The sequence below is a fragment of the Vulpes lagopus genome, chromosome 4, assembly GCF_018345385.1.
Source record: "Vulpes lagopus strain Blue_001 chromosome 4, ASM1834538v1, whole genome shotgun sequence".
Taxonomy (NCBI): domain Eukaryota; kingdom Metazoa; phylum Chordata; class Mammalia; order Carnivora; family Canidae; genus Vulpes; species Vulpes lagopus.
This window is the reverse complement of record NC_054827.1, coordinates 119,455,007-119,470,738: the sequence shown is the minus strand read 5'-3', so window position 1 is coordinate 119,470,738 and position 15,732 is coordinate 119,455,007. Positions and strand designations below refer to the sequence as shown.

The following is a 15,732-nucleotide window of genomic DNA, read 5'->3' as shown; positions in this document are numbered from 1 at the left end:
AGGTGCATGCAAGGTGAGAATCCGAGTCTACGGAGATTCAGAAGCATCTAGGACAACAGTGATGCCACCACACAGTTAAGGAACAAATCTGAAGAAGGTAGATGCTCCACTTTGGATGTGTTGCCTCCAAGGTGTCTGTGAAACATCCTGGAGCTCTTAGGCTAGGCTAGGCTGGGTTGCAGTAACAAATGATCCCCAAATCTCAGTGGGATAACCTAAGAAAGGTGCATTGCACTCATTTACAAAGTACAGGTCAGGCGCCTCCCCTCTCCAGTTTGTAGCTCTGCCATCTGGTACATCTAGCCTGCAAGGTCACTGCAGCAGAAGAGAAAGCCAGAGAACGACACAGGATATTTTGTGGGGTTCGACTTGGGAGTCACTCACCATCATTCATATCCCATTGGCCAGAGCCTGGGTTCATGGCCTGACCTACCTACAAGGGCAGCTGGCAGACACAGGAGCATAGGGACATTTGGTGAGCCCTACCCATCACAGGTACACTGGCAGGGAGGCCCCAGAGGCCTTTGGAAATGGTGTCCAGGACAGAATCAGGGTTTGAGACAGAGATTTGGATGTGACTATTGAATAAGACCCCTCGGGGTGGGGAGGGCGGGAAGGGACAGAGAAGGAAGAGAGAAAGATGAAATATAAAATTCCATTAATCCCTCTGAGGTGGTATTTAGGAATTCCCAGAGGATGACTCAAGATATAGCTCCAGGGATCCCTGGGTGGCGCAGCGGTTTGGCGCCTGCCTTTGGCCCAGGGCGCGATCCTGGAGACCCAGGATCGAATCCCACGTCAGGCTCCCGGTGCATGGAGCCTGCTTCTCCCTCTGCCTGTGTCTCTGGCTCTGTCTCTGCCTGTGTCTCTGGCTCTGTCTCTCCTTCTATCTCTCAAGAATAAATAAATAAAATCTTTAAAAAAAAAAAAAAGATATAGCTCCAAATCTCCTTTCCAAATACCCAATTATTTGTTGTCATGTGGACAAAGCATCCAGATTCTTTCCTGAATTTTTCAGTTTCCATATGGTTCCTTGGCATAGCATAGGCAACCGCAAGCAACTGGCAAGTGTCTAAGTACCATGCCGCTTCACAGCATTCCCTCTGTGTAAGGCCAAGGGACTCAGGGTTATAGATATGTCTGGAGAAGGAGTTTTCAGAGGCTCCCATTTTAATAAATATTTTGAAAGAGAACTCACAGTATTCTAACCTTTGAGATTCATTTCAGAAATCAAAATTTTTGCTCCCAAACTATGGACTATGACATTTGTTTTTTATTTACATGCTTACACACTTAAATTTTTTCACAAATAAAATTTTCCATAATTATATTTGATTGAAATCATGTTTTGAGGGATTTCAGCTTGGAGGTTAATTAAAACTCATTGTTTTCCCTTGAAAGGGCTATTACCTTAACTAAGACTAACAGAGAAGCATGGGATACTACTTCTTCAAAATGGATCTTGCAAGGCCCTTTCCTGAGGCTAGTGCCCCACTCTGAGACTATGAGGGTCATAACACTGGGGCCATGTCAGTTTTTGTTCTGGATGGATGGATGGATGGATGGATGGATGGATGGATGGATCTGACACATTGAAAATCCTAGAGACTCAGACTTCTAAACAACAATTGCTAAAGCAATATGGCATAAAGGAAAGAGCACTGGATTGGGAGTCAGGAGGGCCAGGTTCCAGTGTTAGCTCTCTAGTGACTGAGCTTCAAGAACTTGGAAAAAAATCTCTTTCCCTATGGGCACTGCCATTTTTCTCCTCTGCTAAATGAAGTCTTATCTACCCCAACCAACCTTTACAGTCTCATATACGGCCACTTCTCCCCTTCCTCTATCCCTCCAAGCACCCTCAGCTCTGTTGCATATTCCCAATTACAAATGCACTCTGGGGAGGCAGAACTTTGACTTGTGGCCAAGTGAAGAGGTTGGCAAATGCTCTTTCCAAAAATCAATTCTAAAACTGCACAAATTGACAAAAGCAGCCATTTTCACATGCTAGAAATCATCTAAGAGCGTGCAACCACCTAAGAAGTGTTCACACTTGAAAAGTGCTACACTTCAGGTAGAAACAGTGAGTCTGCAGCATACTGACCCCAGACTGCTCCCATGGCACTCTCCCAGGCTGTTCCCATAGCACCTTCCCTGCATGGGTGACATCCATGCCTAGCATCAGTGACAGTGGAAATTATTGTCTTGGAGGTTGTATAGAATGGCTGGGACTGTGTGCCTCTGGAAATGGCCCAAACTAGCCACAGATTCCTAGTTGATCCTAAGGCCATGTGTACTCACATAGGAAACATGAGCAACCCAGTGAAAAGCAAAAGTCAGGGAAACTTGAAAATGCCTAAATTTTGAATGTGCTCCTTTACCCACACAAAAGTCTTTGATAGAGGATAGGTTTACTAACTCATGGTATTTGAGAATACTTCTGATCAAATACTGGATGGTCTCTAACCTAGGCAGACATAGGGATACAAAAGCCATAAATTAAAAATTAAAATTAAAAATTAAAATAAAAAGTACCAGGAGCTATGCACAGCAAGGGAGATAGATTTCAAAGATTTAGCCCAGGTAAGTTACTTCAAAAAACAAACAAATCAGAAAAAAAATCAGAAAAATCAGAAATAATCTCTGGAAGAAAATAAAAATCCAGAGTTGATGTGATATATTGGTAAAATGTCCAGTTTTTAAACCAAAAAAAAAAGTGAGAAGTGCAAAAAACAGGGAAATATGAGCTATAATCAGGGGACCAAGAAAAGCATTCTTCAGCCTTCAGGGGTCCGCAGAAGTTGGATTTGGTAGTGAAAGACTTTAAAACAGCTGTTTTATACACACATACACATACACACACACACACACACAGAATTAAACAACCATGAAGAATAATGGCCAATATGTTTCCATATTGATGAAAAACTTCAAACCAAACATCCAAGAAACTAAACAAATCCCAAGTAGGTTAAATCCAAAGAGACGTATACCTACATATATCATAATCAATCTGTTGAAAGACAAAGAAAACCATGAAAGAAGCAGAAGAAAACCAACTCTTCATGTATTGGAGAACAATATGATTAACAGATGGCTTTTCATCAGAAAACACACACACACACACATACACAGCAGAAAGCAGTGGAATGACACATTCAAAATGCTAAAAAAAAAAAAAAAAATGAACAAAAAACTCCGTATCCAGCAAAACTACCCTCCAAAACTAAAGGTGAAATAAAAACATTCCCAGATAAATAAAGATAAGAAATTTATTGTTCGCAAACTTGTGAGAAATTCTAAAGGGAAGTCCATTAGGCTGAAAGGAACTGGCACCAGATGATAACTTAAATCCACAAGAAGAAATAAAAAGCAGCAGAAATGGTAAATATGAGAGTCAATATAAAATACTCTATAAATACATTTTTCTTATTTTTTTCTCTTCAATTCTTTAAAAGACATGAGCAGTAATTATAAGACTGTACTGCTGAGTTTATAAGCATTAAAAGACATGAGATGTATGGCAATGATAGCACAGAGCGGGGAAGGATGGAGCACACTTTCCACATTTGACCAGAAAGAAGCTGGTGTTAATCTGAAGTGGACTGAGACAAACGCAAATGTATTTTTGCAGTCCCTAGAACAACCACTAAGAAAATCATCCACAGCATATGGCTTTTAACAAAAGGAATTAAAAGGGGACACTAAAACCGTTTATGTAGCATAAAGTAAAGCAGCAAAGGAGAATCAGAAGAACAAGACAACAACAAAATAAACAAAAAAGGGGGGGGCACCTGCAGGGCTCAATGGTTGAGTATCTGCCTTCAGCTTAGGTCATTACCCTAGGTTCTTGGAATCAAGTCCCATATCAGGCTCCCCATAGGGAGCCTGCTTCTCCCTCTGCCTGTGTCTCTGCCTTTTTCTCTGTGTGAGGCTCAGAGAGGTTGTACCTATTGTAAAGTAATGGGGAAACAGGATTAAGCTCAGCATACACCCCCACCCCCTCAGTTCTGCCCTCAAGAAGCTCACCATCTTTCCCCCTTCTCCTCCTGCTTGGGCCTAGCTTATCGCTGCAGAGCCAGCCTAAAAGCCTTCACCGTGGGCACTCCCTACCCACCAACACTGGGCGACAGACCCCCCTTGCTCCCTGTGCCTTTGCTCACATGCTCCCTCACTAGGTGTGTGGAGCAGGATCTCCACTCCCACAGCCTCCTTCCCTGAGCTTCCTCCCTCCCTACAGCACAGCTCCCTCTCAGAGGGCACACCTTCATGCCTTGGCCTGATTCTTAGGATGCCTGTGACTTTGAGGACTGGTCTAAGGGGTGGAGTCTATAATGGGCTGACTCATGTTCCACAAAAGACATGTCCAAGTGTTAACTCTCAGAACCTGTGAATATAACTTACCAAAAAAGAAGGTCTTCACAGATGGGCTTAGCTGAGGATCTCGAGATGAAGTCTTCCTGGATTTAGGATGGGCACTAAATCCAATGACTAATCTTATAAGAGACGGAAAAGAAGACACAGAGGGGAAGACCATGTGAACATGAAGGCAGAGATCAGGTGACATGTCTATAAGCCAAGAAACACCAAGGATTTCCGGAAACTGCTAGAAGCTGGGAGAGACAGATGCCTGGACAGATTCCCCCTTCAGAGCCTCCCAAAGGAGGCAGCCATGCCAACACCTTGATTTTGGACTAATGGTCTCCAAAACTCTGAGAGCATAATTTCCTATCTGTGGTCATTTGTTATGGGAACCGCAGAAAACTCACATGAGGCAGGGGTGGGGGACACCTGGATAATTCAGTCCATTGGGCGTCCAACTCTTGATTTCAGCTCAGGTCATGATCTCAGGGCCTGCATTGAGCATGGAACCTGCTTTTGATTCTCTCTCCCTCTCTCTCTCTCTCTCTCTCTCTCTCTGCCGCTCCCCTGCTCTCTCTCTCTCTCTCTCTCTCTCTCTCTCAAAAATGACAACAACAACAACAAAAACAAAGACACCTCACACAGGGTCCATACAATACGTGCCTTCTGAGTGTGTATGTGTTAGCACCACAAAAAGTTTTACAAGAGGAGCCAAGAATTATGAATATCAACTTATTTCACCCTAAGCCACACCACCTGCCTCCCTGGGTCTTCACATCATTTTGAGCCAACATCTAGAGTGAGATTTATTATAAGGACTTGGCTCATGTGTTATTTTTGAACATGTGTCTCCCCACTGACTGTTTTTCTTGAGAACCCTGGCTAATAAACCATCACAGAAGGTCCTTTCTCAACCATATTTGATAATTCTCTTGGGGATCCTGCCTCAGGTTCACCTTGCTGATTCCCTGTTCCCCACCTGCTTCTTGTCTGACACCACATGCCTCCCTGGCCAACTGCCTGTGAACCCAATAGCTCTCTGGCTCCACCTGCCAAACGTTGCAAAGTTCTGCCCCTTTGCTGGGAGTCACAGCTTCCCTGGCTGTCTGTCTACGTCATTTTTGCCTGATTTGGGAAGAGTCCTGCCATCTGGGAAACACTGGCCAACTCAGACATGACAAATGAGAAAGGCCTCCACATCCAGACAGGATGGTAGTGGTTAGGGACCACCCTGCATGTGGTCAGTCATACTAGACCCCCAGGAAGCCCTAACGGAGTCTCCTGGGGCGGAGGAGGGGGGCTTAACACATTCATTCCCTCTCACTTCTGGAGGCCAGAAGTCCAAAATTAAGGGGTTGGTGGGGCGGTCCCCTCTCAAAGAGAGCTCTCATCTTCTCCCACTTGTAAGGGTGCCAGCTTCCATGGTGTGGCCCTCCTCATTCATCTTCGCTATCAGGACAGCATCTTCCCATCTGTCTCTGACCTCTGCTTGTGACCTCATGTCTCTCTCTTGGGTCTCCTGCCTCCCTCTCTTGAGGATGCCTGTGATTACACTAGCCCCACCTGGATAATCCAGGAGAGACTCTCCATCTCAAGATCCCTAACTTTTTCACTTCTGCAAAGCTTCTTGCCATGTGAGACAAGTTCACAGATTCTGGGGACTCAGGCAAGGAGATCTTGGGGAGGGCATCATTCTGCTCTGCACAGCCACCTTTACTCCCCAACCTGGCCATCCCTTGTTCCTTGCTCTCCCCTAACTTCCTAGAGCCCGCTGACATCCATCAGGACACTCTTCTTCCCTCCTCTGGCCACCCACCCATGCACGCCCAGCAGCTCTGCATCCTGGCCAGGGACAAGCTATCCAAGTTTACAAGGGAAAGATCCAAACTGCTGACCAATCTCTTATTGGCTGGGGGGCTTTGAAGGAGGCACTGAATGTCTCAGAAACTCTACTCCATTCTTTTTACAATGAGCCTCATGCTCCCTGCATTGTCTACTGTGGAAGAGAGACAACTCTGTCCACCTTCTTAGACACCGCCCTCCAGTTAGGGTACAGGCAAGTGACTGGGCCATGTGGACAGATGAGCCACAGACACCAAAAGCCATGAAAATCTGCCTGTGGCTTCTGCTATCTGGGTGATGCATGGGCAGATGGCTCATGACTTGGCTTTCCCAGATCCACATTTTCCTCCAGGGGCCACCTGCAAGCTCAAGACTGAGCTTAAGACTTGGATTCAAGAGGAAGAGGGCCCCACAGGAGCCTTAAATGTGAGACACACATGACACCCCTGCATTGACAAGAGTCCCACATTCCGGCACTGAGCATTCATGTCACAACTATAAAGTTGGCACAGTTTCCTCGGGAGCCCCAAGAGGAGGAGAGGGCTTGGCAAGTCTGGAGTTGTGCCTTCTGGGTCCCTCACCACTCAACAGCCTCAAACCTGTTATTCCCAATGCCTACCCACTAGGCTGTTGTGGGACTGAGGGAGGCATGAGAGACTTCATAAGAAATACAGCTAATGTGTAAAACCATAATGGACCATGTGTCCATTGAAGGATGGATGGACAAACAAAACATTGAAAATCCACACAATGGAATACTATTCAGCCTTGAAAAGGCACCTGGATGGCTCATTCAGTTGGGCATCCATTCTTGATTTGGGCCTAGGTCATGACCTTAGGGTCCTGGGATCGAGCCCATCAGGGGCTGAGGCTGGGGTGGCTACCAACTTTCACCCATGACCATCCTGACTCCGGGGGGGTGGGGGTTGGCGTCTGCCTGGACCTGCCCCAAGATCAGGCTTTAGTGGGAGGTGGAGCCCGATGGATGAGCAATGTCTGCCTGCCCAGGGCTCAGGCTTGTGCACCAGTCCTCCTGGACGGTGTTCTGCATCCCGGGGTATTTAACTTCCACGGGACGACTTGAAATTTCATGTTGACCAGGGGAGCCGTTCTGGGGAGGCACCTGCAAGGAGAGAGGGAAGGTTCCTGGAGCCCTGACGCAAAACTAAGAAAGTACTCCCCAAGTCCACGTCCAGGAGGTCTGCGGGGGAGCCGCCCATTGCCCCGCACAGTCACAGCTGTGGGTACTTCCTCCCACCCTACCCCTTGCTCCCTACTGAAACCCATGAAATCAAATATGGTTTGAACGGAGGCAGGATTGCACGGCTGTCGGGCAAGTCAGTTGGGGTAATCACACGGAGGTCCCGGGAGGTAAGTGTGCTCAGAGGTGACCGACCAGATGATTGAAATACATTAGTACTAAAAATATTTTTAAAGCCTTTCTGTTGATTTATACCCAAAAGAAAATACCACAAAGGAGAATGAGTTTTCAACTCGAGTAGCACTTACGCCTGATCTAACTAAATTAGCTCTTTTGAACTGGTGGTTTTGCTCTGATGCCTGTAATAAAAATAACAATAATGTGCATTTAGAGGATATTTTATCCTCTAGAAGCACAGGACTTCCGTGGTGAACAATTCCCCTCATCTCTGCTGCGGACCAGCAGGCTGACCGGCAAGGGAAGAGGGGGAGCAGGGACGACCATGAATTTCCCAGCGGCTGATCACATTTGGTAAAATCAAATTTCAGATACATGAGAAAGTGGGTCTCATGGTGCTCTGAGAAGCCCAGAGACAAACGGGCCAGAAGTCAGGCCTTTCCCTCTGTCCAGAATGGAGTTGTGTCCCCACCCCCACGCCCCGCCCTATCATATGCAGAAGCCATACCCGCTGTGTGGTGGTATCAGCAAGGAGGGCCTTTGGCAGGTGACTAGGTCATGAGGTCATGGGGGATGAGATCTGTGCCCCTTATAAGAGAGTGGGGGACACCGGAGCCCCCTCTCTCTTCCGTGTGAGGGTGCAGCAGGAAGGTGGCCACCTGCAAAGCCAGGAAGAGTGCTCGCCAGACCCTGGGGCTGTGACCTGGGACTTCCCGGCCTGGAGCCCTGGCAGCAGCAAATGCCCTTCATTAAGCCTTCCTTCCAGTTTGAATCTGGAGGCTTGCTCAGCCTGGAAGGATGGCTCCCAGTCTCTGTCCTGCGCTGACACGTGGCCTCGGGACGCTTCCCCTCTCAACTGGCGAGCATCACCCTTTCTGGTTTGCCCATCAGGAAGTGGCATGTGTCAAAGGAAGGGATTTGCCCGACACCAAGCTGCTGGAAGTTCCCATAACCCTTCTCCCAGCACCCCCATACTTCCTGCCTGAGTCTCTAGGTGACTCTTTAATTTACACTCCCCGGCCCCTCTGTCCTGGCTAAACATTCCTACCCAGCTGTTGAACTGAAGCTCATTCCCCACCACCTCCTCCAAGAAGCCTGCCCTGCCCACCCATCTCTTCAGGAGAGTGACGATCCCCATCCTCCCACAGCACCCCCCATGCTCTCTGTGCTGTCACTGTCCATATGCACGTTAGCTTCCCCCACTGGAGGGCAAGCTGTCCAGGGCAGAGCCTGCAAGTTACCCCGCTGTGTCTGGGCATCCGGAACGGAAGAGAGTCCATGTAGGGCTCGCTGCTCACCACCTGCAAGCCAAACCCCATCACAGGCCCTGGAAACAGATGGGAACAGATCGTCCCCTGAATCTGGGAAGGCTGAGGAGCCTGAAATTCATAGTCGATGGCTCACTATCACTCACAGCCCAGCATCCAATTCAAGAATCCCACTATCACAATTTGTAAAACATGTCCCATCCCAACACAGATATCGGAGTCCAGCTCCACCCTTGAACACCAGCCCTAAAATCACAGCCACGGCCATTTCTGAAGTGAGTCCTGTGGGCCACCTGCAGGCCAGCTCTTCCCCTGGGTCACCTCCTTTAGCCTGTGTAACAAGCATCCTCACCCCATTTCATAGAGGAATAAACTGAGGCCCCAAGAGGGACCTGCCTAGGGCCCTATGGCTAGCAAGGGGCAGGGCAGGGCTGGGACTGGATCCCATGTCCATCTGAGTGTAAAGCCAGAGGTTTTCACCTAGAGTCTGGGCCACCACAGAGGCAGCTGGGTCAGTGGGAAGAGAGGTGGGCCCACGGCCAGAGAGAGTCAGGCACCGTCTGTTGTTCTGGAGCTCGGGTCCCGGGAACAGAGCCTTCCCTGCAGCAGCTCTCACTCACTCTCAAAGCAGTAAGCATTTCTTTCTTTCCATCCTTGACATTTTGTTCATGTTGAGAATATTTTGATTGCAGACGACAGCATCCCAGGTTGAGAGCAAAGCACAGGCACAGGTGCAGAGGTGTGAACTGGCGAAACACATTTAGGAAGCCATAAATAACTCAGAGAGGGGTCTGCTATGCAGCTGGCAGAGGAGGAGCACAGTGGGCATGAGGCTGGGGTGAGCTGGGGCACAGTTCTGAAGGCCTCACATCTTATTCTACCGGCAAGAGGGGGGTCACTGTGGGGTCCTGAGACAGAGGGGGCTCTGGCCCTACTGCCCTTAGAAAGCTCTCACCGGAGGCTGCTCAGCAGGCAGACAGGTGGGTGGTTCTGTGCCTTTACTGTTTGAATTACTAGCTGGTGCCTCTTCTCTCCATGGAGTCACCATGGTCACCCCCACCACAACCAAACCTGGACTCCCTCGCCTTCCCTTGGGCTTGTAGGGCCCTTACCCTCAGGCAGACTCTATCCTGCCCTCCTCATTTACTTGAGTGATACAGAAAACCACGTAAAGGAAAGCCAGGCCAGGACACGAAAGGACATTCGCTTTCATTAAGGAAAACAAGCCAGGCCCCAGAAAGCTGGGGAGCTCTCGCTGGCAGCAATTCTAAGACTCCCTGGATGAATAATATATGAATAATCATATAACTTTGCATTTTTAAAATGCTTTAATCCAAGAGCTTTGGGCCCTTTGAAAATCATGAATCTGATTCAGGGAACATTCCCTAAATACCTCCTCTCCACACTGGGTATGTGCCGTTCCAGAATCATGGGCAATCGGGAAGGAGCCGCAAGGTGCATGGGTGCCTTGCTCAGAGGGGAATGATGAAGGTTAGGGAAAGAGCTTTTGCATATGTCTGGGCTAAGTTTGGGAACATAAGAGGGAAGGTGTTTCTCTCCAAGGTCAAAAGCGGGAAGAGAGCTGACTCCTAGGGAAAGCTGAAGTCCACGCGGAGGGAGGGACCGCCAGACAGGAGCTGTGGGCTGGGGGAGAGCACAGCCACTTCCAGAACAGGAGCCAGGCAGGCAGGAGTGAAGGAGACGCAGCCTGGCCTCTCCAGTTACCTCAAGTTACCATGAGGTCAGCTGGGTGAGTCCTGATCCACTATGGCAGGTGCCCTAGAGAGAGGAGGAGATTAGGACACAGACGACCTGCCCACACCTTGGTCTCAGTCTTCCAGCCTCCAGAAGGGGAGACAAGAAACATCTTTTGTCAAAGCCCCCGCCTGGGGTGCTCTGCTACGGCAGTCCCAGGAAAGAAGACAGAGGAACGTGCCAAAACTAGCACAGCCAGGAAGTGGTCCGGGATTGCAGCGTCTCCCTGCCCCCAGAAGCTGCAAGCCTCCCCCTTGCAAAGGGGCCAAAGGATGTCCAGGCTGAGCCGGCACAGCCCCCAGCCCCTGCACAGAGCAGATGGTCAGAAATGGCACACATGGGTGCCTGCCACCACCACTGCCTATGTCAAGGGCCTGATGTACTTACTTTCTGCCAGAGCCTGAGGTCTCATTCCTGCTCCAAGGGGCCCTTAATAGGAACGACGTCTAATCTGCTTACGATGTAGTTAACCCAAAGCAGGCACCCCTTATTGTAGTGGGGGAGGGGGAGATAGCTGCTTCTAGTCCCCTAGATCAGAATTTGTGGTGACACCGACCCAGGAGTCACCTGAAGGTTCCTCTCTAAACCCAGCCTGGCCCTTTCATGAAGAACCAAGGTCTCTTCAGGGTTTCACCGACCGAAACATGGGGCAGACAGATGATGCAAGGGATTTGGGCTGGGGCCACTGGTCCCCTTGTCCACCGTGACCTAATCAGAAGTACCTCAGCCCAACACTCGAATGCAAGGTGCATTTTTCCCCTTCTCTCTACGTTTATTCGTTTCCTAGGGCTTCCCTCTCAAGGTACCACCAACCGAGAGTCTTAAACAACAGGAGCGTACTGTCCTGCACCCTAGAGGCTAGAGGTCGTGGATCACGGCATCAGCAGGGTGGTTGCTTCCATGGCCTGGGGGGGATGTGCTCCAGGCTTCCCTCCTTCCTGGTGCCTTCCTGGGCCCAGAGACTCCTGCCTTCATCTGCACAAGGTCTACTCCCCGTGCGTGCATGTCTCCAGGCCACACTTTTCCCTTCTGTGAGGACACCAGTCAGGGTGGAGCTGGGCCCACCCAAATGACCTCTCTTTAACTTGAACATCCGCAAAGACCTTGTCTCTAAATAAGGTCACATTCTGAGGTCTTGGGGGTTAGGACTCCATCACATGAATCAGCGAGGGACACAACCAAATCCAAAGTATGTGAAACAGAAGCATCTAACTTCACGGTGATTATAGCCCAGGGGATCACCTCCAACGTCAAGAAATAGAACACAGTGGACTCCCAGGGGCCCCTGGGCCCTTCCTGACAATAACCCCCAGGCGTCACCAGGATCCTGCTGCTGATGTCACAGTGGCCTTCTTGCGCTGTGTAGTGTGCAACCACTACACCTCCAAACCCAGAGCCCATCTGGGCCTGTTTTCTGAACATCACATCAATGGAATCAGACTCTGGAGTCTGGCTTCTTGCAGTCAACACCATATTTATAAGGCTCACCCCAGTTGTCAAGCCCAGCTTCCCATCACAACGGACTGCCAGAAGGCCCAATGGTGTGGACATGGTGGTGCTTACATCCGTTTCCACCATGTGGACACAGCACTGTCCCTCGGGCTGTCCCCATGTGGGCCACTGCAGACAGGCTGCCAGGACCGGCCTGTGCATGTCTCCCTGCCCACGGGGAGCAGGGATGTCAGGGTGGACTTCTGGAGCAGCAGCGACATGGATCTTTGACTTTCCTGGGGAATAGCACCCTGTTTTCCTGAGTGTTGGCACCAATTGGAAGCAAATCTCAGGTAGGACTGAAAAGAACATCCAGAAGAAGTAGGTCTTCTGTTCTCAAGAGCCCGGCTTCCAGTGCTCCCCCAGAGGGCTGGACGTTTCTGGACGCCAGCCCTGAGCCAGGTGGTTAACAACGTCACTGAGGATCATCTCCTAACCACCCTGAAAGGTGCTTGTCAGGCTGCCCTCTTCACAGGTGAGATGCTTCACAGGTGACAGGTGAAGGGGTTAAGTGACATGTCCAAAGCCACACACAGATCTGAGACTGGAACCCTGGCCTGTTCCCCTCTAGACCCTGTGCACGTTTAAATGTGAGGGAAATGCAGGCCGGTGAACAGGAGGTTTTTAAGTCCAACAGCCTCATTCCAGGGTCAATCACGCAGGGCAACACAGCACAGGCTGGCTCGGAGCAGGCAAGAGATCACTTAATTCTCCCCGGCCCGGATCCCTCCCTCTATTAGCTCCTGGACATCAGGGAATCCGTGTTCTGACTCCAACAAGCTGCCTTGGATGTGTTAAAACCTCAGGGCAATTTAATTGTGTTTTGTGTTTCATGACTTATAGATGAGGCCCCTAAGAGAGCCTGGTCTGACAGCTACGCAAGCATGTTAATAGAGCAGCAGCGATGCACGTTATTTCTGGTCTACTTAACAAGTGGACCACTCCTTGCTCTCCTGGAAACCTTTGAGGAGCTGCTCTCACCAAAGAAATCTCAGAGAGTTCATTCCTGGGAAGAAGGTGGGCTTTGTTCTCTGCCTTCCTGATCATTAGTCCCACAGTCATTTCAGACCCATACAGAGTGGCGACCAGTGCCCATGGTTAATCTGAAACAATCCCCCCAAGATGCATCTTTGGCTCCGGCCTTTGGCCATCCCAATCTGTCCCTGTCCTTGCAGGCCTCCTGTCCTCAGTGACCAAGGCTCTGGTGAGTGACCCACAGCCAGCACCCAAGCCAGGATGAGTGACCCATGGCCAGCACCTCGTGGTTACAAAGCCCATTCACAGTGAGGGGAAACACAGGGCCACCCAGGGGAGAGGAGGGGGCTTGGCTCTGTCATACTGGATGAGAAAACAGAGTGTCAAGCCAAGCCACCCCAGGAACAGAGTGAACACAGGGCCAGAGCCGGAGCCCCACCTCTCCTGCACTTGTCCCAGCAGCGTTCTGGCCACAGGACCAAGGACACCACAGTTTCCAGTCTGCGTGTGTGTGTGTGGGGGGGGGGGGGGTGATGCAGAAGGAATTCAATGAAACCGTAAGGTTAGTAACAGTAATAACTGGCCACAATGAGTTGACTTGGGTTCTCTCAAAAACTATACATTGAAGTCCTAACCCCAAGACCTCAGAACATGACCTTATTTGGAAATAGCCATCATAGAAGTAATTAATTAAGCTGAGATCATACTGGAGCAGGAAGGCTGTATTCCCACATGACTGGTGTCCTTACGAAAAAGGGACATTTAGGGATGCCTGGGTGGCTAAGTGGTTGAGCATCTGCCTTCGGCTCAGGTCCGAGGGGATCTGGGGTCCTGGGATCAAGTCCTGCAGCAGGCTCCCCACAGGGAGCCTGCTTCTCCCTCTGCCTCTCTTTGTCTGTGTCTTTGCCTCTCTCTATATCTCTCATGAATAAATAAAATCTTTTAAAAGGGGGAGGGGGGCTCTCTGCTCCTCCCCGTTCGACAGACAGCTGATTCTTCTGGTACAGGGCCAGCCGCATCCCCAAAACATGATGGTGAAGGTCAGAGTGAATGGACGTGGCCGTATTGGGCGCCTGGTCACCAGGGCTGCTTTTAACTCTGGCAAAGTGGATATTGTCGCCATCAATGACCCCTTCATTGATCTCAACTACATGGTGTACATGTTCCAGGATGATTCTACCCATGGCAAATTCCACGGCACGGTCAAGGCTGAGAACGGGAAATTTGTCATCAACAGGAAGTCCATCTCCATCTTCCAGGAGCGAGATCCCGCCAACATCAAATGGGGTGATGCTGGTGCTGAGTATGTTATGGAGTCCACCGGGGTCTTCACCACCATGAAGAAGGCTGGGGCTCACTTGGAGGGCGGGGCCAAGAGGGTCATCATCTCTGCTCCTTCTGCTGATGCCCCCATGTTTGTGATGGGCGTGAACCACGAGAAGTATGACAACTCCCTCAAGATTGTCAGCAATGCCTCCTGCACCACCAACTGCTTGGCTTCTCTAGCCAAAGTCATCCATGACCACTTCGGCATTGTGGAGGGCCTCATGACCACCGTCCATGCCATCACTGCCACCCAGAAAGCCGTGGATGGCCCCTCTGGGAAGCTGTGGCATGACGACTGAGGGGCTGCCCAGAACATCATCCCTGCTTCCACTGGTGCTGCCAAGGCTGTGGGCAAGGTCATCCCTGAGCTGAACGGGAAGATCACTGGCGTGGCCTTCCATGTCCCCACCCCTAACATGTCAGTTGTGAATCTGACCTGCCGCCTGGAGAAAGCTGCCAAATATGACGACATCAAGAAGGTGGTGAAGCAAGCATCAGAGGGCCCCCTCAAGGACATCCTGAGCTACACTAAGGACCAAGTTGTCTCCTGTGACTTCAACAGTGACACCCACTCTTCCACCTTCAACGCCGGGGCTGGCATTGCCCTCAATGACCACTTCGTCAAGCTTATTTCCTGGTATGACAATGAATTCGGCTACAGCAACCAGGTGATGGACCTCATGGTCCACATGGCTTCCAAGGAGTAAGAGCCTCCTGGACCACCAGCCCCAGCAAGAACAAGAGGAAGAGAGAGGCCCTCAGCTGCTGGGGGGTCCCTGCCCCAACTTAATCACCCAACACACTGAGTATCTCCTGACCTCCAATTTACATCCCAGACCCTGAAGAAGGGGAGGGGCTTGGGGAGCCCTACCTTGTCATGTACCATCAATAAAGTATACTGTACCCAGCCAAAAATAATTAATAATAATAAAATAAATAAATACAATAAAAAGGAGGAGGGGGACATTTAGACCCAGACAGGCACACAGGGAGCGCAACATGTGAAGATGAAGGCAGAGATGGGGGTGATGCTCCTACAAGTCCATGAGCAGCAAGGATGCCAGCAAACCCCAGAAGCCAGCAGAGGCCTGAGACCAGTTGTCCCTCACAGCCACAGCAGGAACCAGCCCTGCTGACACCTTGATTCTGAGCTGCTGGCCCCAGAACCTTATAAGAGAACACATTCCCAGAGTGTGAGCCCCTGACCCCCTATTTGTGTACATTGTAACAGCAGCCCCAGGAAACTACCACACTGCCCCTTGCTCAGCGGTTATGTGCAAGAGTTTTATGCTTGGGTGCAAACATCAGCCCTTGCCAGCCCACTGCCTGGCCCTGGAT

The 15,732-nt window shown here is 50.1% G+C and overlaps 1 pseudogene; it reads left to right on the top strand.

The window, feature by feature from the left end:
* Positions 1-14,099: 14,099 nt before the first annotated feature.
* LOC121489570 lies at positions 14,100-15,116 on the top strand (annotated as a pseudogene).
* The last annotated feature ends 616 nt before the right edge of the window (positions 15,117-15,732 follow it).